Source organism: Caretta caretta, chromosome 6, assembly GCF_965140235.1.
Source record: "Caretta caretta isolate rCarCar2 chromosome 6, rCarCar1.hap1, whole genome shotgun sequence".
Lineage (NCBI taxonomy): Eukaryota > Metazoa > Chordata > Testudines > Cheloniidae > Caretta > Caretta caretta.
In genome coordinates, this window is record NC_134211.1 from 104655933 (window position 1) to 104680471 (window position 24539).

Below are 24539 nucleotides of genomic sequence, written 5' to 3' on the forward strand. Positions count from 1 at the left end.
TCTATGTGCAAATTATTTCATAGGGAATTATTTTTATCATGTGTTAATGAGATTGTCCAAGGTGATTGCAAATGGGAACATTGCTTCTTACGAGGCTGTTATGAGACTTTGTTCATCTACAATTGTAAAGTGCTTTGAGATCCTTAGGTGGAAGGTGTTAGAGGACTGCATGGTGGTGCTAGTAATCAGGTATTTGACCTGCTAATAATGCTACAGTCAGGAAATCTCCAAACAGAGCAGAAATCACAATCCCTGGGAAGGGAAGTACAGTTCAGTTCTTCACAAAACACAATTCCCTTGGATCTTCGTTCTGAAAATCAGGACAAGATTAAGAGGTGAAAGTACTCAGGGGCATGTTATTTCCCTGAAGGATGTTGTGTGAGTAGGGAACATGCTCAGTCCTTCTCCACACTGGTTGGCCACTGAGGTTTGGGAAAGACGGAGTGGCCACATCTTGAGAAGTGAACTGTAAAAAGGATCTCATGCTGCTCTCATTTAAATCAATGGCAAAAAAACAAGTAGGATCGGACCATTAGTGGATGTGCTTGGCAGATTTCATGTGATTCAACTATATAAACTGCAATGGAGGGTGATGGTTTCCTAGCAACAGCTCTAAAAGTCAGAAAGGCTCCAAAGAGCCAGGCCAGGTCAGATTGGACCCTAGGCCAAATGATGCCAGGATAGTTATGAACAAGGCTGAAGACTTAAAAATCTGACAGATTTGCCAAGTCTCACCAGTACAGAGGAAGTTCTCCCTTCTTCATTTGAGATCAAATTTTAAGGCAGATCTTAACACACCTCACTCTTTTATGATGAAGAATTTTACAAGGTGGGTTTCAGGGAGACCCTGCAACTATCACTCATTCAAATATTCACAACTGGAGGTAGCCCAGATCATCAGAGCACATTCCTGAAGTCTGACAGTACTCAAGAGAACTTACACTGATTGCAGAATCAAGGCTTGGGCCCCAAATATACACATACAATTAAGTGGATAGGGGTCATAACTAAGAAATCATTTAAAACATGATTGTTTAAAACATAATCATTTTACATGCTTACAGGAATATGTACTGCTAGTATAATTATTATAAAACAAACAATTATTACTTGGTTCTAACTAGGACGGAGTGGGACATTTCCAGAATACAAAGAGTACAATAAAAAGTTGGTATTCAGTTATACTGTAAAAATTTGGGGGCAAAATCAAATGTTAGACTATATGCGGAAATCAACCTTTAAAATGTATTATATACCAAATGTCAACACTTTAGCAGGACTATTTTTTTTATTCCTAAAATAACGATAATACATATAATTAACAAGGCTAGGTTTGATCATATTGTATTTGTAGTTGTAAGGACATGCACTACTTTGACTCAGAAGCTTTTGTACATAATACCAAAATCTTCGTTGTCATTTTTTCTGAAGTTCTGATATCAGTTTGTGTTTGTTACTGAGATTTAGAACACACTGTCTACCATGCCATTTTATCCATTTACTGTAAGGTAATTGCACAGGGGCTGTATTTAGCTTACCATCTCACTATGTATTCTAAAGTTGATGAAATCTAGAATCTTAAACAATATGAGTCTGATTCTGCAAAGACAACTTCAGTTAACTATGCATGTAACTGATTCCATGGGCTACTCATTGGACGTAAGCTTGCAGAACTGGACCCTGCATTAATGAGATGATCCCATATGTTAGAACTAGGGTGAGCAGATGTCCTGATTTTATAGGGACAGTCCCAATTTTTGGGTCTTTTTCTTATATAGGCTCCTATTATCCCCTACCCCCGTCCCGATTTTTCACACTTGCTGTCTGGTCACCCTAGTTGGAACTATTTTGTGTACTTACTGCGTCTGTTATATTCAAGAAGTCTATTCTTAATAATACAACAAATATACGACTTCTATGTATGGAATGCCTTTCCCAGACCAGGTCACCCCCACAGTCCTCAATCAAGTCCCTCCACAAAGCTGACAAAAAATAATGAGGCTATGACTTACTTTTGTATGACGAGGAAAAAAGATGCATGCAAAGTTATCCCATCCTCTGGATTAGAAAACTGTAATTTTCATCCCACCATAAATTATGATATTTTGACATGTGTTTGTCCCAAATCAGAACAAAGAGTTCTTTGCAGGGAAGGACTATCTTTAGTTTTTTGCACTGTACACCACCGAGTACCTCATCTGCATTAAAGAAATATTAATGATACTGAGTAGCAGTCAATATCTATTTTAGGTCTGTGGGAGACAGACATTATTGTTACCATTAATTATTTTTATTATAGTAGTGCCTAGAGTCTCCAATCAAGTGTAGGGTCCCATCATGCTAAGAGCTCTACAAACACACAGTAAGAAACAGTCCCTACAGCAAAGAATTTACAGTCTTAAATAGACAAGACAAACAAAGGGTGAGAGAAAGGAAATATCACCACAAGACCATCCCTTCTTTCATTAATTTTCCTCTCAACGATTTGCATTCAGACTTTTAGATTAATAATTGCAGTGGTTTTTTTAGGTTTCAGAGGAACAGCCGTGTTAGTCTGTATTCGCAAAAAGAAAAGGAGTACTTGTACTTTTTTTAGGTAGCAGATATGAAAGGGATTTGCTGATATATACTTTTAGTGTTGGAATAAATATCTCCCAGTTATTTTAGATCTCTCCTAAAGCATTCCTTTTAAATATAAACACTAGTTCTGTAATTGATTTACTATATATGGGAGTTAGGTCCTAGATTCAGTGGAGAATTTGCAAATAGAAAAATCCTATGTGGGCTTTACAAGCATGGGGGGGGAGGTGGCAGTGACTATGGGGGGTGAGAGAGAGGAGAAACATCCAGTTGTGAAATTAAAAGACTGCCCATTTATTATCAGGAATTTGTATAGGACATTATTAATACAGTATTTGTGCACAAAATGGTGGCACAGATAATATGGCAAATAAGAGATAAAAACATAATAACCCCAGTGATACTCCTCTATCCAAGGTAATCTTTCAGATTTTTTTTCCTTTATCAAAAGGAAAAAAATAAATGGTGAGACTAAAAACAACTTGATGGCAAAAATACATCAGAGACTGAAGAAGAACCACTTTGTTGTCTTAATACCATGCAATAAAAATATTTTATGTGGCGGGAAAAGTTCTCTGTAAATATGTCAGAGCTTTGGAAATAATTCCACAGCCATATATCCCTGAAAGCATAAAGGCATGTGCCTACCGGAGTGAATGGGGATACAGCTCCATGTGTGACTCAGCTACAGAAGATGGAGAATGTTATTCTTATCCACATTAACTAGACATGAATGAATTAGGAGAGGGCAAGTTAATTAAAACTAACTTTCTAGCTGGAAATCACATGCATTGATGTATGTGAGTATTTTGTTCCTGAGAAGTGTTAAGTAGAGGTATGGAAACATGCACTGACAGGACAATCACAGTCTTTTGCCATTCCTGATTAGTTTACTGTGGAAGAGAATATAAAGGAATGTCTGAATCCAGAATGCTCCTTTTAAGAGTCTGATTATATAGCAGAGCAGAGATATATGATCCAAAATATTATTCTCTGTGTTTAATGCATGGAGCTCAGGGCTGAAAATAAGGATACTGGTATTCTGGTCTCACCTTGAATAGTGCCATGCCATGTCACCTTGGGCCAGTCACTTAATATTGCCTCAGTTTCCCCATCTATAAAATGGAGATAATATTACTTACCATAATTATCCTAACAGGAGTTATGAAAGACCTATCCAGTTAAATTTTGTCAAATATTCAGAAGTCCTTGGATATAAGGTTCTGTAAAAGTACTAAGTATTAACATTCAGCCCAGTTGATGGAAATAGGACCAAACTTGAGCAGTTGAGGTACAAGGTGGATGTTAAGTGGGATAAGAAAAAGAAATCTGAAGAACAACCAGACAATCGAGACAAATAATAAGATCTTATTTAAGAAGATCAGAAGTTAGGAGGCCTGTAGAAAAGCTGGTGGACCACTAGGTTTTAAAGATAATAAAAGGTTGCAGAGAAGTTAAATAATTAATCTTTACCACAGAGCAGGATGGAGAAATACCTGTCCCAGGATTACTCCTTAAAGACAGGTTTCAGAGTAACAGCCATGTTAGTCTGTATTCGCAAAAAGAAAAGGAGTACTTTTGGCATCCGATGAAGTGAGCTGTAGCTCACGAAAGCTTATGCTCAAATAAATTGGTTAGTCTCTAAGGTGCCACAAGTACTCCTTTTATTTTTCCTTAAAGACAAAGCACATAGATAAGTCTGATATGAGAGGGGGCCACACCAGCATGACCTTTGTAAATGTAAATCATGCCTCTATAACTTGATGCATGCCTAAGTCAGTAAAGAAAATGATGTATTGTGCATTCTTAATACTTCTGACACTTTTAATCACATTCAATAGTACCTTATTTCACAAGTCATCCCATAAAAATCAGTGGGACTGTTTGTGGAGTAAAGTGCTATTAACCCAGAGTAAAAGTATCAGAAACTGTCCCTGATGAAAAATTGTATCAGGACCAAGTTTGATGCTTGAAAACAAAACCACATTTAAGTTTGTGGAATGCAAATGTCAAGACAGTGTATCTTAAAGTCTGATTCATGTATTTTTTTCATGTGTACCTAAATTAAAAAATACTTAATGGATTTTGTTCAAATTTTCAGAGTAGCCCTGGGATGCAAAGCCAAACATAGTTAAATTCCCTGCAGGAGCAGATTTTGAGAGCATTTCTTAAAACATACAAAAAATAATGGCTTTTAATGGAATACCCAGCTTGAACTTTATTATATTGTTGCTTCCATGATGCTAAAAATAAACACATCCTGTTCCCTATCCTGTTATATTGAAGATCAAAACAGTAGCCAAAAGGTCATCCATTCCACTGCTGTCCTTTCTATTTTGTTTCCATGCACCGATGTTTCCAAGGCTAGGACATGCCATATTAAAGGGTGGGCATTGCGTCAAAGCGCAATATGGCTTGGTACAGATGGATGCATTCTTTAAACACTGAAACATTTGACAGTGTACACTGTAACTGCTCCTTTGGACTATTATGTGTCATTACACAAAGTAAAACTATTTCCCCGTGTTTATTTTTTCCCTCTACTGTTCCTCACATGTTCTTGTCAACTGCTGGAAATGGCCCACCTTGATTATCACTACAAAAGGTTTTCTTTTCTCTCCTGCTGGTAATAGCTCACCTTAACTGATCACTCTTGTGATAGTGTGTATGGTAACACCCATTGTTTCATGTTCTCTGTGTATATAAAATCTTTCTACTATATTTTCCACTGCATAAATCCGATGAAGTGGGCTGTAGCCCATGAAAGCTTATGCTCAAATATATTTGTTAGTCTCTAAGGTGCCACAAATACTCCTGTTCTTTTTGTGGATCCAGACTAACACAGCTGCTACTCTGAAACCTGTCATTATAAAGTATTGTTACTTCAATACATAATATGAAATTGTTAACCGCATCTTTGACATGTGTTATAACTACAGGATATTTTGTCATTGGAAACACCCCATAAGATGAATAGTGTTAGTGACTTAGTGCAGTTGAGCTTATGGAAGTAGACTTGGTCAGTCCTATCTGATTCTACTTATGAGGTACCAAAAATCCTGCATCTGGCTATGCATTGTATTATTAGCTGGTTTCCTTTCCCAAAGGGAATTTTCCCTCCTGTGATTAATTCTGTAATGCATTTTTTGATTCAGTGGACTAATTAAAGTCCTCATTGACTTCAGTGGTGTTGCACCTGTGCACAGAGAACCGCATTTAGGCCAGTATATTTCGTGTAAGATGATGGCTATTCGTTTTAATGATGAAAATATAGAAGTGGAGCAGTGAAACGAGCAGAGATGTCTTGAACACCTGTATTTTATTGATTCAGTCAGAGTGAAATTCATCCGGGTACAGTGAAACTATGCAAAGCCCCTGTCACTTAAGCCCTATTGTGGGATTGTGCGGGAGGGGGAAGAGGGTTACGTGTGTGGTAGGCAGACCATCCTGCATGTGAAGGCTTCCACACCCTGTGTGCCATGTTGGTGGTTTCCACACTACTCTGATTGGCACAGTTAGGATAGACTGGGGAGAGCCCATAGGATCTGCACTTTTGTAGTCCCAGTGTCCCAGGTTCACTGAATAGAGATCTTGGCAGTTCTGCAACTGCAATTCTACCACATAGTTTTCTTTCCCATGGCCTGGAGGTAGCAGGATGAATTCCATTCCCTCCTCTGCTTATGTTACTTTCATAGGAGCTGAGGTGCTCAGCATTTCTGAAAGTCAGTCAACCTGTGGAACTCCTTGCTTGAGGAGGTTGTGAAGGCTAGGACTATAACAGGGTTTAAAAGAGAACTGGATACATTCATGGAGGTTAAGTCCATTAATGGCTATTAGCCAGGATGGGTAAGGAATGGTGTCCCTAGCCTGTTTGTCAGAGGGTGGAGATGGATGGCAGGAGAGAGATCACTTGATCATTACCTGTTAGGTTCACTCCCTCTGGGTCACCTGGCATTGGCCACTGTCGATAGACGGGATACTGGGATGGATGGACCTTTGGTCTGACCCAGTATGGCCATTCTTATGTTCTTATGTTATGTTCTTATGTCAGGCTACCAACCTCTATGTAAGTCAGTTTCCTCATCTGTAAAATGGGGCTAATAAATCTTATTGACATGTCCCAAACTGAGGCTTAGTCGGTTAATGCTTGTAAAAAATGCTAAGTATCATGATAAAGGGTCAGGCCCTGCATCACTTGATGGCCCTTTCTCCAGTAGGGGACAAGATGTTGCATGTTGTTTACTGACATAGCTTTGTTGGCTTCAGTGGAGTTATGCCATCTTACACCAGCTGAGGATCTGGCCCTAACTCCTTAGTTTATCTATAGCAGATGCAGTGCAAATAAGCAACGATGCTATTTCTTTCACATAGTATATAATAAAAACTGTATGTAGATTTATGTTATTGTTAGTCTGTGCTATAAGAGGAAGCCTGCTATTTTCTGCTAGAGAAGAATGTTGTCAAAACAGCTTGTCCCTACAAATAACTGTTTTTGTCTATACAAAAAGGTTTGTCTCAAAAGTTAATCACTCTATACAACTTGATACTCACTACAATGCTTCAGGTTTAAAGTAACATTCCCAGTGTGAAGGAACTTTCTAAGTAGGTTTTAATCATAATGCCTTTGATTTTCACTAGTTAGCATGTGTCTCTAGCTGACTCGTGCCATTGAGCTTCATGTGGAGAACAAAGTAGGTTGAGGGAAGGAATTCAATCTCCCACCTTCTCTCTGTCTGTGGGCAGGAAGCCTGTGGACTAGGATACCAGCTATTCCCTCTTCAGGCTCTATATGCAGGGATTTAAAACTGCCGTGTTGGACTTCAGTGGGAGTTTCACTGAGTGACTGGCCCAAGTATAACTCCTGACTCAGTGGTAGATCTGTGATTAAAAACTCAGGTTGCTTCTCGTCTTGTGCTCAGCACACTGAACCACAATTATTATTATTAGTTACTTCTATAACACTAGCACCAACTGAGATTGGAGCCCCACCATGGTAGGCACTGTACAAACACACAGTAAGAAAACCCCCTGCCCTGAAGAGCTTACTGTCTAAATAAATGCCACCTCCATAAAAAATACTAGATCCAACTAAGCAAATTAATAACCAGGTTTTTAAAAAGGCGGGCAACAAGACAAGCAACCGCAGGATTCACTGGCTGTGCTTATTAACATTTAATAAATATCATGTCCAGTCATTATCCTTAGCATGAATTACACATTGATATATTTTTTTTTTTTTGGTGAAAATGTTTGTCTCATTCATTCTCTGTGATGCTTCTCTTGGCATGTGTTTCCTGCTTTTTTGTGACGAGGTTCACTGTTGTCTCTGCAAGAATAGGTGTAGTGGTTCTATAATCTGTAATCAGGAACGTAGGTGGAGGGATGGAGCTGGGGAAAGGCTGTAAGCAGAAGCTGTATACTGAATCAGAGAGGGAGAGATTGTAACTTTCGAGATATTACTGTTTTCTTTATACTTATGAAGTTATTTGTTTAGTTTTAGAAGAAAGGGACTCTTTCTATGACTCTTACTATTGTCACACGACACTCTCCTCTGTGCTATCATACAAAGTGATTCAATGTTAGGGCCTTTTCCACAGGACTAACAAATTTAAGCTGGTTTCAGAGGAACAGCCGTGTTAGTCTGTATTCGCAAAAAGAAAAGGAGTACTTGTGGCACCTTAGAGACTAACCAATTTATTTGAGCATGAGCTTTCGTGAGCTACAGCTCACTTCATCAGATGTTTACCGTGGAAACTGCAGCAGACTTTATATACACACAGAAATCATGAAACAATACCTCCTCCCACCCCACTGTCCTGCTGGTAATAGCTTATCTAAAGTGATCAACAGGTGGGCCATTTCCAGCACAAATCCAGGTTTTCTCACCCTCCACCCCCCCACACAAATTCACTCTCCTGCTGGTGCTAGCCCATCCAAAGTGACAACTCTATACATAATCAAGTCGGGCTATTTCCTGCATAGATCTATGCAGGAAATAGCCCGACTTGATTATGTATAGAGTTGTCACTTTGGATGGGCTAGCACCAGCAGGAGAGTGAGATCTATGCAGGAAATAGCCCGACTTGATTATGTATAGAGTTGTCACTTTGGATGGGCTAGCACCAGCAGGAGAGTGAATTTGTGTGGGGGGGTGGAGGGTGAGAAAACCTGGATTTGTGCTGGAAATGGCCCACCTGTTGATCACTTTAGATAAGCTATTACCAGCAGGACAGTGGGGTGGGAGGAGGTATTGTTTCATATTCTCTGTGTGTATATAAAGTCTGCTGCAGTTTCCACGGTAAACATCTGATGAAGTGAGCTGTAGCTCACGAAAGCTCATGCTCAAATAAATTGGTTAGTCTCTAAGGTGCCACAAGTACTCCTTTTAAATTTAAGCTGAAAATTTTGGTGGATATTTTTTAAATTTAAAAATAAGTCATTTCTCGTTTTTGGTGTAATCTCTGATCTCAGTGACTTCTGCTTGTAGGGCCTGAGCCAATTCCCATTGGAGTCAATGGGAACTTTGCCTCTAGTTTCAACAACAACTGGATCAGGCTTCTGGTAGGTTTTATATACAAGCAAACAGCACTAGGCTGGTGGGGCTGCATAAAAATAGCTAAAAAGAATATCTGTGGAATGTGGCTTTACAACTTATTTCTTTGCCTGAAACTCCCTCCCTGTTCCTGAATTTTTCGAAGATTTATGTGTTATACACTGAGGACCTTATTAAAGATTCAGGTGTCAGACATACTTCAGTGTATCAAGGACCTGATTAGGCATTTCTTGTGTATAGATAAGAATTCCCACTGATAGTGAGTAATCAAGGAATGCTAGGCCAGTCCATAAGTGTATACGGTGATTGTCCATATGCTTCTCTTTTCTTTCCCGACTCACAAGGCCTGCTCCCAGTCACACATCTCCTTTAGGGACCATTCCACAATTGTGGGGTGAGTAGGGGGAATTGATAAAGAGGCATTTCTCATTCTCCGCCATAAAATGACCATATTTCTACATCTGTGTCAGTTATAAACAACTGCAGATTGGGTCAGCCAACATATTTTGTAAGTTTCACTTGCATTATTTACTGTTCAATTATTATTGTTCAATGCTAAAAAAACCAGCTGTAAATCTTCCTTAGCTGGAGGATGATGCAGCCAGTGGGATTCTAATTTGGTGGTTTTGACAGTTAAAAGAAACAGAAAAGCAAAAGTTAACAATTACAAGTCAGGACAGAACACAGAATGAAGGTAGCACAGAGATATAGTTGGAGAGGGTGAGGGGGGCATGGCTTTTGACAGATGGCAATATGCCTTTTACAAAGAGGTGTTTGTAGAGCACTTATTCTGCAAATCTCTAATTTTCTTGGTACTAATTGCCACCTAATAGGAGTGAGGGAGAAGGAGCATGTATTGTACCTGGCTATGGTGAAAATCAGGAACTGGAATAAAATGTCTGACACTTGTGCACAGGATCTTCCCAGCAGTGCATACTCTGTGGGGAGGAGTATTTGTAATTGTGGGAATTCATTTTAAAAGAAATAATAATGAATAATTAATATAATGCCTAGCTCGTATATAGCACTTTTCATCAGTAGATCTCAGTGCTTTCTCAGAACCATAATATTTTGCAGTTCCATGCTGACATAGATCAAAGAGTCTCAATCGGTTTCACAAACATTAATGAGCCTCAACACCTGACAGAGAAGTCCATGATAGAGATGGCACTAGATGCCATCTCTGGTGACTCCTAACCTTGTGCATTAGCCACAAGACCATCCATGTGCACACTAAAGGTAAACACACATGCTTTTCAGAAATATTTTCTTGATCCCCAAAGATTGTAAGGCTAGTTAAGCCATTTCCAGAAAGCGGATGACTTCATCAGTGGGAGGGATGTCACCTAACTTCAATGGAAGAAATTTAAGAAGGATCATGCAGGGGTCCTCACCAGCAGCACATCACTGGAAATAAATTTCTGACACTTGTAGTCTAGGTTGTTTGAAGCAAATTTTGCCAGTGTGCCTTACTCAAAGGGGTGGTTCTTGGTTCATTCCTGTGTGGGTCTGAAAGGAAGATCTCTGAGAATTGAACATCCCAAAGCCTTTTCTTGGATTTTGTGGACTATTTTTGGTATGAGGTCCTGGTTAAGGGATGTGTAAGTGCCTACAGGATCAGCCAAGGAAAGTTGCTTTTGAAAGTGGAAGCAAGTCACTGTAGGTTCAGGCAGAAACCCACCATCCCAGGCTTCTCTTCCTTTTGTTCCCATAGCCCAATGAGCCATGAGAGCAGACATTGTCCCCAACCCCAAGCTGAGCAGCACTGTGGGCAAATGTCTCTACCTAGTTTGGAGTTGCTCTTGGGAAAAAAAGTAAGTACATAAAAGAAGAACTGAGCAAAGAAGTGAGTAAGGAATTAGGGGGATGGGAAGAAAAAGAAGCCTTGAGCTTTGGAAGATACGCTTTTTGGTGTCCTCATTAGCAGGCATCTCTTTCATAGAGCCATAGTCAAGCATATCAGGGGCACAACCTTACCTTTCTGTAAATCAGAGCTGTTTTTCTACCAGTGTGGCTGAAGATTGGGAGAAAGGAATGATCTGAATCCATCCTGGGAGCCCGTGCCAGGGCTGCTTTTTGCACAGACCTTTCTAGCGTTATTGGAACTCCAGGAGCCCCTCCACAGAATAGACTGTCCCCTTCCGGACAGTGCTGCTAGCTACCTCCATAGCTCCCAGAATGATTTCACACATGCACATGAAACATAGGCAATGATAATTACAGTGCAGGGGGATGTTATGTTTCCCTAGACAGGTTTCCAAATGACAAAATGAATATAAATACTGGATCCATGGAAAGAAAACGTCCATTGTTAAAATCAATTGACAGGCTTGTATCAGGAAAAAGTGCTTTCTGTCTCAACCCAGTGTCATTCCTGCTGTGATTTTAAATTGGAGTTTGCTGAGTGAAGCACTCAGATTTTATTTAAAAAGTAAAGTCAGGTGTGTTAAGCCCCCCTAGCTTAGGTTTTTAAAATACAAGAAGTGAATATAGTTGTTATACAAATAAAGACTTTTAACCCCTTAGCTCCTGCAGTCTGTGGTTTCTGGCACAGAGAAGTTATGTCTCTTGATGTCAGGGGTTAAAAATAACTCACTGTGTAAATTCCCCATGCAACTTGGCTTTAGGGTTGCCAGTTTTGGTTGGATGTATTCCTGGAGGTATTCCATGCCTAAAATGCCCTGGATGTGCACGCATTTTCTGAGGTGAGGCCAGATATTAAAACAAAGTCCTTTTAAGTGAAAGAATCATTCAAAGGGTCCTGGGCCTGATGGGTGCCCCTCTCAGTCATACCTGAAGAAAGATGATATTACCTATGGCTTGGAGACAACCCCTGTGCTCCTGACTAGCCAGAGGCCCACTGCTGAGTACCTATGTCTGTAAAGTGGAAAGACACTGCAACACCTGCTACATTTTCACTACTTTGTTTCTCCTGTGTGCAGTGCATGAAAATGATGCTTTCCGATGCTGGTTCCTAATCTACTGCTAAGCACCAGAGTGGTCCATATAGAGCCTGATCCAAAGCAAAGTCAGTGGAAGTCTTTCTGTTGATGTCATTGGACTTTGGATCAGGCCCACAAAGAGTGGGAGATGCCAAGGAGGCAATTAACAGTGTAAATGGCTCAGATGAACTAAAAATGCTTAGTTATTCATGACCAGTTAGCTCCACCTATGACTAGGCTATATTCTACGGCTGGCATTTTTGCAGCAAATAGACTTTGCATCCGATAAGGCAGGTAGTTTCTGCAAGTAGCCTTCAGCAGGTAGTTTCAGGTAGCCCACAGTTTCTAATCCACTTCAATATATTTTATTCACTTATTTGTATACCAAAATAATATACACTTCAGCTAGCAAAAAAAACCCTGCACATTATACTTGCAGTTGTTCTCTTCCTTCAAGTCTCAGGAGCCATAGATCAACTGCGAGTGTTTAGTGACCTTCTGCCCGAGAGTGTACAGCCCCTGGGTGGGTCTAACTTTTGTGGCTGGCACTTATGTAGCAGATAATCCAAGATGACACTGACCTTGGCAGTCTTCTGGGAGAAATATTTTCAGTAGGATGAACTGTTCTTGAATAATTTCTTCAGTGTGCTATGTTAGACACACAACCATGGTTTTCATCCACATTGGTGTATGTTATGAGTTTTCCATCTACGCTACTGTTGTACAGATTTCACTGAGGCCAACAAAAATATAAATCATGGTCTCCACCTATGTTCCTGCATTGCCATTGGACACTGGATTAAAGTACGGATGCAGCAGATTGACTTGTTAAAAACGTGTGCCAGATCCTCAGCTGGTGTAAGCTGGTGAAGCTCCATTGTTTTTAATAGAGCTAGGTCAGTTTACAGCAACAGAAGATCTAGTTCAGTGGACAGGACACTGAACTGGAAGCCAGAAAAACTGGGTTGCATTCCTGGCTACTGACAAGCTGCGTGATCTTGGGTAAGTCACTTTCCTGCCATAGGTCTCAGTTTCTGCATGCACTTGTGGCGATAACGATAATTACCTACTTTGTAAAATACTGTAAGATCTATGACTGAAAAAAGCAAAGTATAGTTACCCCACTTTCTTACATTAATCAGTACAATGGTCTCTTTAGCTTACATTGTGCCATAGCTCCAGGCACCATAGTATCTATCATCACTGCAGTATTTTTCCTTCTCCCTTCTCAGGTTCTAGGGCTCTCTGCATATTAAGGAGGCACCAGTTGTAGTTATGTGGTTAAGGATGAGCTCAAACTTAAAGCAGGGATTCAACCTCTTTTATGCAGGAAGAATCAGCAAATCCTCTCCAAAATAATAACACTTCATCTGAGGATGAATGATTTTTTTGAGAATTTGCAAGAAGTTTCATCTTCAATTGCAAACCCTTTTTGTCCCAAATGATGTTAATAATGGACTAAAGCAGACATTTCAAACTTCCATATAATTAAAACTCATAAAATCTTGTGAATAGGCAATATATGAAGAATTATTCTATGATTACAGGTAATTTCTCCCCCATTCTTCTTCATAGCTCAGTTTCTCCTTCAGCAGAAATTGCAGAATAATGTTATACAACAGAGAATTCCATGAGGAACTGCCCTCTTTTGAAATGGCTACCATCTCCTATTATTATTCTCCATTGGACTGACTGAGGCCACAAGCTGCCTTTTGCCCAGATAGCCTTTGCCCCCATTCACTGGCTGCTCACACTGTTTCTGTTCACCTCCTTAGAGCATAGGGATTTCCCATCTTCCTTGAGAGCAGATTTACTTTATTCCTATTACAAATAATGGGAGATGATGGCCATTTTGATGGAGTACATCTTGAATCAAGGCAGCCTGTAGCAGTCTCACCATTAAAAATGCTCTCACCATTAAAAATGTATGCTTTATTTTCATTCTGAATTACTCTAGCTTCAACTTCCAGCCATTGGATGGTATACATTTCTCTGCTAGATTGAAGAACAAATATTTAATAATTGGCTCCTCATATAGGTACTTATAGACTGTAATCACATCACCCCTTAACCTTATCTTTGTTAAGCTAAACAGATTGAGTTCCTTGAGTCTATCACTATTAGGCAGGTTTTCTAATCTTTTAATCATTCTCAGGGTCTTCTCTGAACCCTCTCCAATTTATCAACATCCTTTTTGAATGTGGACACTGGAACTGGACACAGTATTCCAGTGGTTGTCACATCAGTGCCAAATATGGAAGCAAAATATCCTCTCTACTACTCAAGATTCCCCTGTTTATGCATCCAAGGATGGCATTAGCCCTTTTGGTGACAACATCGCACTGTGGGAGCTCATGTTCAGTTGTTTACCCACCATGCCCCCCAAATCTTTTTCAGTCACTGTTCCCCAGGATTATGTCCCCAATCCTATAAGTATGGCCTACATTCTTTGTTCCTAGGTGTATAAATTTACTTTTAGCTGCATTACATTTTCAGTTTTGAAAAATAAGTGCTAAGAGTTGTTGCAAATAATTAAAAAAAAATATTTTGCAAATGTTCTTATCTACAAACTATTCACCACACCAATTTTCCATGATCCTGTGCTCTTCCTACACACTAGGGACTTCTGGTAGCTATTAACATCCAATAAACTCTAACCAAAGATGGGGGTAGAGAAGTATCTGTGCCTCTCTGAATTTTTATGTCACCCAAATAATTTGACTATTTTAAGTCCTAATTGATAAGTGCCCTTTTCTTACCTATGAAATTTTAAAAGCAATCTATTATATGTTATTTAAAGATCTGTGTAATAGATCAGGGATCAAATTTGGGACTCTTGGTTACACTGATGTAAATCCAGAGTAATTTTGCTAGAAGCTATGGTGTTACTTCAGATTTATCCAAGTGTAACTGACAGCAGAATTTGGTCAATGTCCATAAATGAAAATGTAACTTAACGTTCATTTTTCTGTCTAAATCCTTAAAAGAGTGCCTTTAGTGCAAGGTAGCAAGAAAATACTTTTAGTTTTATGGGTAAATTCTTGCTTTTATTCCCATTTTATATGAGCATTGTTTTAAATTACTGACACTACATTAGAGTATGTCAGGATGCATCAGATAAACTGATACAACCTACTATGTCCTTGAGGCAATATGATATATATGTTGCATTACATTAAACATCAAAATATGTTCTTTATATAGTACACTAGCCACTGCAGACAGAAAAATGGTACAGGTCATTATGTATACTGTATAATATTGGAAGCCATCTGCAAATAATCTAGTAAATCTCTAGACAAACTGTATATTTGCAAAGGGACAGATAGTGGACCATAGACAAATATGAAAGGGCTTTGCTCTGCCGGTTAGATCTACAAAGGAGACTTAGACTCAACATTGCAATGCATAACATTTAGGTGCCTGCCGCCTAGAGGAATCCATAGACCTGAATTAGGTGCCTAAGCTCCCTATACAATGTATACTTCTCCCCTGTTACTGGCTACTTCTTCCAGACTCTTTGCCTAGTTAGTACCAGTACGCCCCCAAGACCTTGTCAGCTATGTCTCCCTTCACTGCCATTCCCTCCTGGTTCCTAGTCCCAGTCTCTCAGTTCCTCATCCAGTCTCAGTGTTTCCCCATCCCCAACCAACTGGCTCCCAATCCCGGTTCATTTTCTTAATCAGCTATTCTTTTCTATATAGCTAAGGATGTATACCTTATGCTCATGGCTGTAGTATCTGAGTGCCTTCCAGTAGTGCATTAAAATGACGTAACTATATGTCCATCAGGTATTGCTTGTTCACTCTCCCTCTACCAGGTGGAGAAGCATGTGCAGTGGCGTGTTTTGTTTTGGTGACCTCCCAGCGCCCAGTCCTCCCTGGTCCTGCTTTTGTCTCCTTTGCATACAAATCACATAGCTTCCTCCCCGACACTGCCTGGGTGCCAGCTGGGGGACTAATTGAAAGCACAGGAGAAATGCTATCATTTTCAATGCCTGACCCATAGCAGCTGGGATCAGCAATTAGAGGGTAAGTCTGGCTTCACCCCACAGCCTTGGGATGGAGCATAGAATCATAGAAATATAGGAATGGAGGGAGCCCTCCATAGGTCATTTAGTCCAGTTCCCTGCACTGTGGCAGGACTAAATATTATCTCTGACAGGCATTTGTCTAACCTGTTCTTAAAAACCTCCAATGATGCAGATTTCACAACCTCCCTAGCTATCTTGTTCCAGCATGCTCAGTCACTCTGTGGTGACGGCGTGTGGGTAGTCAGGAGCTGTGAGGAGGTAAAGCATGCTCAGTTGCTTTCTGAGGATGCCACATATACAGTGTAGTCAGCACTAGAAGCTGTGAGGGGCCTGAGCGTGCTCAGTCAGGAGATGGAATCTTTGGAGATTTTAGCTGCTAAAATCAAAGTCTCCACTGAGCATGTGCAAACTGTAATTTTTTTCAACTTGGCCAAATGTGGGCAAATTTTGACAGGGACAGAAAAAGGCAATCTCCCCAGCCAAATTTCAGGGGAGTTTGTCCCTGCTCCAAAGCATGAGGGCATTAGATTTTTTCAAAGAGGTCTCAAGAATTTTTTAACCTGGGCAGAATATATGTTCCCCTAGCCTCATTCTTAGAAATAGCTGAATTGTTTTGGCTGAAATTTTTTTTAAAAAAATCAGCCTGAGGCAGACACCTTGCATGAAAAAGTTCAGCCCAAACTGTTAAAATCTGGCAAAGTTTTAAGCAACTGAAAACAGGGTCTAATAATGGGAACTGTTGGTCAACCTGAATAACATGAGGTGTTACCAGCCATGGCTATAGTTAGCTTTCAGAGCAAAGATACTGGTGGAACTGAAAGCTGAGTCTTCAGGCTAAATAGGTGATTGCTATATACCTAAGATAGAAGTTGCATTATAAAGTGTTGTGTTATGTTGCTAGGTATTTTGATGACAATTCTTCCTATTTGTACAAAGTAGATTATAGTATGCTTGTTAAAGGAAGACTCACTTCATAATTCCATTGCAAAGTGCTTCTTCATTTAAAAATAGTTTGTCACGCTAAGGGCCAAATTGTTTCCTGGTGTAACTTGAAGTCAGGGGAGTTACACCAGTCAAGAACTGGATTCCAAATTTATATTTATTTCTTAGCTCTTTTTATAGAAACAAAAATGTTCTTCTATGAATATTTTTTAAAATGTCTTTCTATGGCAGATTAGTATGAAATACAATTTATAGTGACATTAGGACAATTCTTCAGACTGCCTATGACAAAGGTTATGTGACTCTTTGCTGGTAATTGAAGGGCTGTCTCTCACTGAGACACAGCAATTCCATTTTTTTTATAAGTCCTCGTGGGCTGTTATTTGTAAAAGATAACCCCAGAAAGACCTTAGAGAATGAGTTTGATGAGCTGAGATCTGAGGACCTGGAAGCAGTTGCTTTAGCATGTCCCCCTTTCCTAATCAAATTCCTTCGAGTATTTTGGTTAACACTATATCGCACTGGAGTATAAAAATACAAATTTTGAAGGTTTTTTATTTTTGTGTTTTTCCACATGGTTTTAGTTTAATAACAGGAATGGATACTAATGAGGAATATTATTCAAAGATAAATAAATTGTGTTTCCTGATTTATAAGATCACATCCACATATTACAAGGAGGGTACACATCTATATCTTCCAGCATCCAATTGTTGTTGCTGCAGAGATTCTTTGTTTTTATTTCTCAGGAAGGATGAGTTTGTGACTGAAATACTGGACTATGAATCTCAGAAGATGTGAATTCCATTCCATTCTAGCACTGCATAAAAGATCCAGAGCAGCCCAAAGGAGGCTAATATCTCGGCACAGAAACATTGTGAGGTGTCCCACAATTTCACTGGCATTTGGACTGAGCCCTGAAATTCAAATCCAAACATTCCTAAATGCATGGGATTTTGGTTCAAGCCCATCATAAACTGACACTGTGTTTCCCCTCTTTTCTTTCTCTTTGTCTTAATGATGCCTCATGTTTATACGATGCTTTTCATCCCAAAGCATCCGTAGGATCTTTATGAACAAAGACAGGAGTCTCTGCACCCACCACTGAAATGCTTCTGGGGAGGAACATGACTACTGTTTAAGAGCACTCAATGCACAACTCAGCAGTTTAGGCCAGAAAGTGAAGAATATCCTGTCCATGGGAATGGCATAGGGATTCTATGCAGGTAGAATGTGGGAACTTTGCCATAGCAACTTGTTCAAAAACTGCCAGTGGATCCTTAGCAAAACACAGGAGCTAAGGATGTTGTTTGACATCTCATTCCAAAAACAGCACCTCCGGCAGCACAGTATCTCTTAATGATACTGGGAATGACTGGCTGGTGCTGAGCAAGGCACTCAACTTTCCCTCCCAACTTAATCCTTAAAGGGACAATGTGATTAAAAGAACTTTAGAAAAATCACTTCCATCTGACTTTTCAAACTCCTGATGTTCAAGTGGGTCACACTCTCTAGAATCCTCTCCTCCCCTGCTTTGTAATTTGAGCACGGCTAGAGCTTCCCTCCTTTGTGAGATAAGAAAGGTGTCACACTTCAACAGCTTATGAACTCTTTGCATGATTTCAGTGTCCTCTTCAGTTTACTAATCAAAACCAGTTTTGCTGTGTATTTCTCATCCCTGGAGGGTGAAACTGTCTTCAGAAAATGAAAGCTCTCATATCTGTTAATGTGTCATCACAACTAATAGCCTGGGGACTGTAAGCAAGTTTAAATATCAGAACAATTTTGCTGGTGATTGTCTGTGATTATGGATTAAGCATGCAGAATTTATAGCATCTGATCTTCAAGCTAGATTGAACATAATGGGCCAGATCCTCAGAGGGTGTTAACTGATGTAGCTCCATAGAAGTCAGTGGAGCTCTGCTGATTTATACCACCTGAGGATCTGGCCCAGGGGGCTTTTCAAAATGTTGTTTAGATAATACATGATAGCATGGGGATGATCCAGCAGCATGCAAAGCATCTCCCACAAGTCACCAATCACACTTAGCTCTGCCGGAGCCCATCGGAGTTCAGGGCACTCAGAATAAGCCTTTAATCCAATTGAGGACCTTATAAATAATGATTGTACTCATGAGTCATGTCACTTCCAAAACTTTTTCAAGAGCAAATCAAAGTGCCAGCATGTACAAAGTCCGTCAAACATAGTAGAGCAGGCAGTTCTTTAGGGATGTGTGCCAGATCTTAGATGGGGCAAACCTACTGCAGTAAGTTGGGTTGCGTGTACTTGGTGCTGCTCTTGTTCAGAATCCTAATGACTCTGTGTCATAGAATCACTACCGTGAACAGAGCAGTTTTACTTCAGTTGTGACTGGTCTGTGCTATCGGAGGATCTAAGTGTCCCCCCCATCCACCCCTCATTGCCACGGTGAAGTTCCCTGTGGCCAGGAAGTCCTATAGATGTGCTAGCGGCCATGTTACAATACTATTGGATTTGGACTCTGCCTATGGTAACCTATCTATTTTAGGTACTCTGAGGGCTCCCATTACTGTAGTATCTGAGCATTCACCATATTTATCTTCACAACATCCTTGTGGGGAAGTGCTGCTATTCTAGTCTATGGATGGGAAACTGAGACCCAGAGAGGCAAAGTGACTTGCTAAAGAACACACAGGACAGCAGTGGCAGGGCAGAGAACTGAGCCATGGGCTCCTATGTGCCAGACTAAGGCCCTAACCACTGGCTCATCCTTCCTCCCTTGCTCACAGTAGAGTAAAGAAAATATTACGCTTTCCCAGAGATTACATTAAAATGATAATGGATCCCACAAAATGAAGCAGGGAGCAGATTAATTCTGAGTGAGGTAATACTTGGATGACCGGGCTGTTATGTAATAATCAAGTTGTCATTGTACATGCAATGGAATACTATGTCAACAGATGAATTCTTGGATAGGGAAACAGTATTGTTATTTGAGTAAAGGTTTCTTCTTTGGTTGCCGCCCGTCAGTTCGGCAGCAATGATGGAGCCAAATGAAGACTTTCCAACATTTTCTGTCTTGTACCAGCTTCACGGCTTTGTTAATCTTTAAACCTTTTTGACCTCTTTAATTTTTCCCCATGTCTAGCCAATACAGCCTCATTTCTAGTTCCTTGTGCTCTGGTATGTATTCCCATTTGTGGTATCCTTTCCGGGTCCATTCTTAACACACATTCAAACCACCGCAGCCATCTTTCTTGGATCATCTGTAACCGCATTATTTCTTGCCTAAGCCATTTTCTTATCACTTCATTTTTTCTTTTTGTCATCTTGAAACTCAGCATTCCCCGCAACCCGTTGATTTCTGCAGTCAATATCTATCATTTTTTGGCATTCCTCATATTCCAACTTGCTGACCCATACAGCAGTATCAGCATGAGAGTTGTCTCATATATGCTGATATTTGTTTTTACCTAAATTTCTTTAGTCTTCCAGCTTCTACAGAGTTTTCCTAATACAGTAGTGGCTAATGCGTGGCTGCACAAAGGAGGCTAATCTTCACAATTGTCACCCTTTAATACCAGTCCTTCAAGGTACACACATTTTTCCACTTGTTCTAATTTTTTTTTCCGAGTTTGACCTTTACCTCTTCCTCTTGCCTTCCAATTGCCATCATTTTTGTCTTCTCCGTGCTGATCTTCAGTCTGAATTTTCTGCTTTCCTGGTCTATCTTGTCAGTTATTCTCTAAATCCTCTTTGGTCAATGCTGTGAGGTCAATGAGAGCGAAGACTTATCAGCTTTAAAAAAATGTTTGAAGGGAATGAAGTGGTGTAAGGCTCTCAAAAATACAATACAGCATGGTGTAAAAGAGATCACAGCACCAAAGGAGCTATAGAAGCTGCCAAGAGTTGGATAGAAGAAAGAGGAGCACAGCAAGCCAGAGGGAGAGACTTGTCTGGAATGAGGCAAATTATACTAAAACTGTGAGCAGATAGTTTTGCAGTAGCAAAATATACCTCTGCCTACTAGAGGGGTGAAGATTAAGGGGCTGATCCTGCCACATATTGAATGATCTCAACTGCCATTGACAACATGGGGAGATGAGAATGCTCAGCCTCTCGCACGATCAGTCCCTCCATTTGTAAAAGTAATTTTGATTCTGCTCTCATTGACGTCAATGTTCAAACTTCCATTGACTGCAATAGTGCTAGACTGGGCCAAGTCAGGTACTAATAAGGTCATATTTAGGACCCAATCCTGTTAGGTGCTCAGACTTTCTGTTTCTTTCAAGAGTAGTGAGAGCTGGCAATGCTCAGCACTCCCCATACTAAGCCCACTGAGTACTGTGTGTAGTTCAGAGTCCCCGGGTTTGAGCCTGCAGAGTGCATGAAGGTTGTGCGAGAGCAGTGCTGAGCCACAGAGTGCTTGTTACTCATGAGTCAATCAAACTAAGAAAGATGAGGGCAGCAGATAATGCAGGTGTTTTGCTATTGGCTGTTAGAGATACGGTTGCATTGAAACTTCCATTGCTCTCACTTTCTTCTAAATGCCGCTCATAAGCTCTCTCCAGTGAGCAACAGCTCCTGGCTGGCAGCAAGAGTAACTGACAGACCTATGCACTGGATTACATTTAAATACCTATGCCCTGACCACATCCTTTCTCTGCGCAAACATTCCCCCCCCCCCCCCCCCAGTGCCCAGCTCCTGTTGCTGAATGTGGCATATTTATTTCTCCACGTTGTGCTGAACTACTCCACTCAGGTGAGGCCTGATTAAAGTGCTGAATACCACTGGGACAGCCTCATTGACATGGAAGGGAATTGAAGGCGCTCAACACCACGTAGCACATGATTAGCTCATTGCAGAAATCAGAGCCGTATTGAGCAAACATGGCACTCTAGATCTCTTAAAAAAAAAAGGAGGAATTGTGGCACCTTAGAGATGAACAAATTTATTTGAGCATAAGCTTTCGTGAGCTACAGCTCACTTCATCAGATGCATGCAGTGGAAAATACAGTGGGGAGATTTGTTTTTTTTCTCTCCTGCTGGTAATAGCTAACCTTACCTGATCACTCTCATTACAGTGTGTATGGTAACACCCGTTGTTTCATGTTCTCTATGTATATAAATCTCCCCACTGTATTTTCATAGAATCATAGAATCATAGAATATAAGGGTTGGAAGGGACCCCAGAAGGTCATCTAGTCCAACCCCCTGCTTGAAGCAGGACCAAATCCCAGTTAAATCATCCCAGCCAGGGCTTTGTCAAGCCTGACCTTAAAAACCTCTAAGGAAGGAGATTCTACCACCTCCCTAGGTAACGCATTCCAGTGTTTCACCACCCTCTTAGTGAAAAAGTTTTTCCTAATATCCAATCTAAACCTCCCCCACTGCAACTTGAGACCATTACTCCTCGTTCTGTCATCTGCTACCATTGAGAACAGTCTAGAGCCATCCTCTTTGGAACCCCCTTTCAGGTAGTTGAAAGCAGCTATCAAATCCCCCCTCATTCTTCTCTTCTGCAGGCTAAACAATCCCAGCTCCCTCAGCCTCTCCTCATAACTCATGTGTTCCAGACCCCTAATCATTTTTGTTGCCCTTCGCTGGACTCTCTCCAATTTATCCACATCCTTCTTGAAGTGTGGGGCCCAAAACTGGACACAGTACTCCAGATGAGGCCTCACCAATGTCGAACAGAGGGGAACGATCACGTCCCTCGATCTGCTCGCTATGCCCCTACTTATACATCCCAAAATGCCATTGGCCTTCTTGGCAACAAGGGCACACTGCTGACTCATATCCAGCATCTCGTCCACTGTCACCCCTAGATCCTTTTCCGCAGAACTGCTGCCTAGCCATTCGGTCCCTAGTCTGTAGCGGTACATGGGATTCTTCCGTCCTAAGTGCAGGACCCTGCACTTATCCTTATTGAACCTCATCAGATTTCTTTTGGCCCAATCCTCCAATTTGTCTAGGTCCTTCTGTATCCTATCCCTCCCCTCCAGTGTATCTACCACTCCTCCCAGTTTAGTATCATCCACAAATTTGCTGAGAGTGCAATCCACACCATCCTCCAGATCATTTATGAAGATATTGAACAAAACCGGCCCCAGGACCAACCCTTGGGGCACTCCACTTGATACCGGCTGCCAACTAGACATGGAACCATTGATAACTACCCGTTGAGCCCGACAATCTAGCCAGCTTTCTACCCACCTTATAGTGCATTCTTCCAGCCCATACTTCCTTAACTTGCTGACAAGAATACTGTGGGAGACCGTGTCAAAAGCTTTGCTAAAGTCAAGAAACAATACATCCACTGCTTTCCCTTCATCCACAGAACCAGTAATCTCATCATAAAAGGCGATTAGATTAGTCAGGCATGACCTTCCCTTGGTGAATCCATGCTGGCTGTTCCTGATCACTTTCCTCTCATGCAAGTGCTTCAGGATTGATTCTTTGAGGACCTGCTCCATGATTTTTCCAGGGACTGAGGTGAGGCTGACTGGCCTGTAGTTCCCAGGATCCTCCTTATTCCCTTTTTTAAAGATTGGCACTACATTAGCCTTTTTCCAGTCATCCGGGACTTCCCCCGTTCGCCACGAGTTTTCAAAGATAATGGCCAATGGCTCTGCAATCACAGCCGCCAATTCCTTCAGCACTCTCAGATGCAATTCGTCCGGCCCCATGGACTTGTGCACGCCCAGCTTTTCTAAATAGTCCCTAACCACCTCTATCTCCACAGAGGGCTGGCCATCTCTTCCCCATTTTGCGATGCCCAGCGCAGCAGTCTGGGAGCTGGCAAAGATGCTCTTCCCTCTCTTCGTAAGATGGAGCCCATCTCTGCCCAGCACTCCTCCTTCATGGAACACCATCCCATGGTCAAAGAATTCAAAGCCTTCTCTCCGACACCACCTGCGTAGCCATTCGTTGACTTCCACGATTCGACGGTCCCTACCTAGGCCTTTTCCTTCCACGGGGAGGATGGACGAGAACACCACTTGCGCCTCCAGCTCCTTTATCCTTCTTCCTAGAGCCACATAGTCCGCAGTGATCCGCTCAAGGTCATTCTTGGCAGTATCATTGGTGCCCACGTGGAGAAGCAGGAAGGGGTAGCGATCCAAGGGCTTGATGAGTCTCGGCAGTCTCTCCGTCACATCGCGAATCTTAGCCCCCGGCAAGCAGCAGACTTCCCGGTTTTCCCGGTCAGGGCGGCAGATAGATGACTCAGTCCCCCGGAGGAGAGAGTCCGCGACCACCACCACCCGCCTTCTCCTCTTGGGAGTGGTGGTCGTGGAACCCCCAACCTCAGGACATCGCATCTCATGCCTTCCAACCAGCGGAGTCTCCTTCTGCTTTCTCCCCCTAGACATATCATCTGGTCCACTCTCCGCAACGGTACCTGTGGAGAGAACATGAAAGCGGTTAGTTACCTGTGTCTGTGTTACTGGAACCCGGACATTCCGCTTACCTCTTCTGGAGGTCACATGTTGCCAAGCTTCTTCACT

The 24539-nt window shown here is 41.3% G+C and overlaps 1 protein-coding gene across 8 annotated transcripts in view; it reads left to right on the forward strand.

Annotated features, from left to right (window-relative positions):
* TUNAR (transmembrane neural differentiation associated intracellular calcium regulator) overlaps positions 1-24539 on the forward strand; it is a 56090-nt gene that overhangs the window by 27202 nt on the left and 4349 nt on the right. The gene's annotated exons all lie outside the window — the stretch shown is intronic.